The sequence below is a fragment of the Homalodisca vitripennis genome, chromosome 3 (genome assembly GCF_021130785.1).
Source record: "Homalodisca vitripennis isolate AUS2020 chromosome 3, UT_GWSS_2.1, whole genome shotgun sequence".
NCBI lineage: Eukaryota > Metazoa > Arthropoda > Insecta > Hemiptera > Cicadellidae > Homalodisca > Homalodisca vitripennis.
This window is the reverse complement of record NC_060209.1, coordinates 13,870,055-13,874,091: the sequence shown is the minus strand read 5'-3', so window position 1 is coordinate 13,874,091 and position 4,037 is coordinate 13,870,055.

The following is a 4,037-nucleotide window of genomic DNA, read 5'->3' as shown; positions in this document are numbered from 1 at the left end:
AACAAAGCATTGCAATAGGTTGAAGACTAGTTATTCTAACTGTGGCGAATAACGTATATCAAAGATTGCCAATAAAAGAGCAAAAAGAATAAGGTAGGGTGCGTGAAGTGCAAAAAGGAAGGTCATGAATACTACTGCCTCAATGCTGGATAGAGAGAATGCTATGTAAAAAGACAAAATGAAACTATAGGTGACGGATATTAGTTAAAGGAATGAAATATCCGAAATTAAAAAGGAAGAAATAAATATAGGAAAAGCAATAGAAACCCCCATTTAATCTCAGAGCTAAGAGATGATGTGTGGTAGAAACATGTGTAGGGTTTAGGTACAAGAGTGCAGGAATAATTATTGGGAGTATGTATAACATAATGATAAATGGAAATATAATTGTCTGTATGTGTCGAGGTGGTGGTGGTGGTAGTGGATACAAAATCCTCGGCTACATCTTTCGGCCTAACATCTCTCCCCTAAATTGGATGAATCTTGATGGAACCTCTACACACTAAATTCCATAGGCTTGTGAGAAGCATTATATACTGTTGCAATTAGATAGATAAATAAGAATCTGTGGTTGGCCCAACAGAGTTGCATAATGAATTTTTAATATAAGACTGTCGTAATTTTGATATAGTTCAAAGTTCAATTTTAGAGAAAGAGATTAGGCAAATAGAGATACCCTTGCAAAGAGATATAGGCAAGTGATAGTAATGATCTAATAACCGTCGTAATCCTATAAATATTATAAATTTGAAACTTTATGAAGATATAAATACGGTACTCAATCACACAAACCCCAGTCGACAGTTTTGGAAAGACATCCCTTTCTCAATTAAAAGATTACAGTATAATGCTATTCAATATACTCTGCTATGTTATGGTGTCATCCGTTATGGGAATTTGTAGTTGGTAATATTTTTAAACTACTTGTTATTAAAAATAGGAAACAATTGAGGAAAGATGACACTTTGTTGATTTCCAATGCACTAAAGAAATCAATATTAAGAGTTTAACTTTAACTCTAACTTTACCTGCATCCAATTTTAAACCAGTTCTGCAAAACACTCCAGAAAGTTGGTGAGAAGTCTGTCTTAAGCACTGTGAATACTAAGTTTTAAACACCATTTTAAACTCTAAATATTACTGACCTTTCTAATTAGTAACAGAAAACGAGATAATGACGAATGTGATGGGCTCTAACGTGGGTTCAGACTGGACTCTGCTTAGCATTTAGCCCCAGTAGGTCTCGTTAGGGCCAACAAAAACTGAGGATCCATATACATCGGCCAGCTTTGCATTGAATGACCCAGGGCTGATCGACTGCGCTGCCAAAATTGCAGGATCGAGGGACATATCACACAGTCCATGAATTATACATGGAGAAATCCCACGGGTAAGTCCACCCGGCCATGATGCGACGTTTCGTTTTTGTTCATGCTCACTTTTTCAACGGACCAAGACCGTCCTGCTCGGACTTTACCGCAAAATTATAAGGGAGACGACATGGCTGAAGGAGTCAGCCGACAATGAGTGAATTAGGTTTGATAATCTGATCAACTCTATGGTGGTCACCACGTACCTGAACGTATCGTGATGTCTGTTTGGTTATAACTTGTATAGGTAAATCTACGACGCAGTCAGTAGAAGTTGTAGAATGGTTTATTATTTGTATAGATCATTAATTACATAGTGTACACAAGTGGACAAGTTGCTCCCAACTGTGCTGTGCTGAAAGATAAGTTTTGTTTGTGAGACAGTCAAGGAAGACTATCTTTATAGTTTATATAGAATACCTATATTGAAGTGGTATAACTGCCATTCATTCTGCATTTCGCAAACAAATGCTTCTATTTTCATTACACAATTTTTAAATGCCCAACTGTTCAACATGGGTACTAAAGGAATTAATTGGCTGAACTTAGGGAAGTCCAACACTCTACATGCAGCTAAAAACTTCAAAGTATATGTGTCTCTCTCTTTGTCCGAAAACAGCACAGATACCGTACTTGCTTTGCATATTTAGCCAAATTTGGCACCACATTTTCACTTGCAAATCTGAAAGTTTACTTTATTCTTTATTCAAAGCAATCTGGAACAAATTGATACATCGCTACTATAAAAACGGTATTCACAATTAATCAGAGCGATTCCGATAATAATGCGGATTTTTCATGGTTGATAGAGGATGTAAATACCAACATATTTTGTCCAATATGCATGGGATAGCAATGATTAAGATTCCGAGAAATTGAGAATTTGTGAAACACCTTCTTTTAGGTGAAATGTAGCGTTCCTTTTAAGATTCAAGAAAAAAAACGCAAAGTTGCTGAAACAAAACTTTATTTCCTTTGTAATGAGACAAAAAATAACCACAAAATGTGAAAAAGAATGTACAAAAATTGTATTATATCAAGTGTTGTAAATTTCTCCCGTTCATATCGATGCAAAGCTGAGCTCTTCGTACATCGAGTGTCTTAGATAGTGAAAGAGTCGGGTTTTTCTAACACTTCTGCTGCTGCGGCTACATGAGCGATGAGAGTTTCGACACTATTTACTGATGTCTCGTACACCAGGACTTTTAGGAAGCCCCAAAGGACAAAGTCCAGCGGTGTAACATCGGGAGACCCCGCAGGTCAGTAGACAGGGCTATTCCTTTCAATTCATCCTGGTTCAGGAAATCATGCACCACTCGCGTTAAGTGCGGAAGAGCGCCGTCGTTTTTGAACCACTTTCGAAGTTGCACCTGAAGAGGTACATCTTCCAGCAATTTCGGCAGCACCTCGCGAAGGAAGACATCCTAGTCATGACCATAGAGTTGAGGAGGGAGGATGCACGGCACTACAAGCACGTTTTGCACCATGTAAGCGCAGACGTTTCTGAAAATCATTCCTGGAGGTGATGGACCTGCAAGACACAAGGATTGTCTTCCACTCAAACACGTTAAGTTTCCGGTGTTAAAAACTCCTTCTCTGGTGAAAGTGGCTTCATCCGTGAAGATGGAAAGGAAGCAAATACAGTATCTGTGCTGTTTTTGGACAAAGAGACTTATAGCCTATATTTTTAAGTTTTTAGCTGCATGTAGAGTGTTAGAAAGATGGAACCAAAATCAGGGAGTTGGGAATGCTGCTCTAAAAGCCACTCACAAAACGCTTCACGAATATGGAAATCAGCAGGGCTAAACTCTCTCACCTTTTGTATTTTAAACAGATGCCGCAAATTTTCATGTACTATCCTCCAAACAGTGCTCTGGCTGACATTTAACTCTTGTGCTACGGCTCGCGTACTGGTGGAAAGGGTTGTCATTGAACCGTGCCCAGACATCCTCTTCTAATTCGTCCCGGCCTGACGTCACAATCATGAAAGGCGCCACCAAACACCCCCGTCTCCCGTAGGTGGTGATCGACGGAAAGGTGCACTGGGAACATCTCTGCCTGTGTATCTTACTTGATAAAGTTAACGTGCACCTCGTGCCGAGCCAGCTGCGCCCGTGCCAGACGCAGATCGGCCCGTTCTGCCCAAGTATAAACGGTTCATCAGGGTTTAGTGTGACCTCTGTTTTCAAAATTAAGTTCAATCTCGTTCTCCACCAAAGTCTAATGACTGGACGCAATAAAGAAAAGAACACAGAAATATATGTAACAAGAAAACTACAGCAACAGAGCAGAACAGAGAAACGGAACACAACAGAACAACATTAAACAAACGGAGATTTACTCTGCGGAAGCCTGCTCGGATGTGATAAAGTCATGCAAACCAAAACATAGTGCGTTATGATAAGGCAAGCGATAAGAGCAGTGATAAGATAAGCCTACCTGCTGGCGAATTGGTAATTCTCAATTGTTTTGATGTCAATATGTCTGTAAACACATTGTACTACACAACATTTCATAGCTGCAAAATTCATGTGCATAAAATTTACGTTTTTCTAGCCGAACGTCGAAGGAAACTACGTATAGTGTACAACGAAGAGCTTTATCAATTTTCAATTTTATCAGATACGGGACATTTGTGTGTTAAACAAAAGATATTTGTATTCCCAA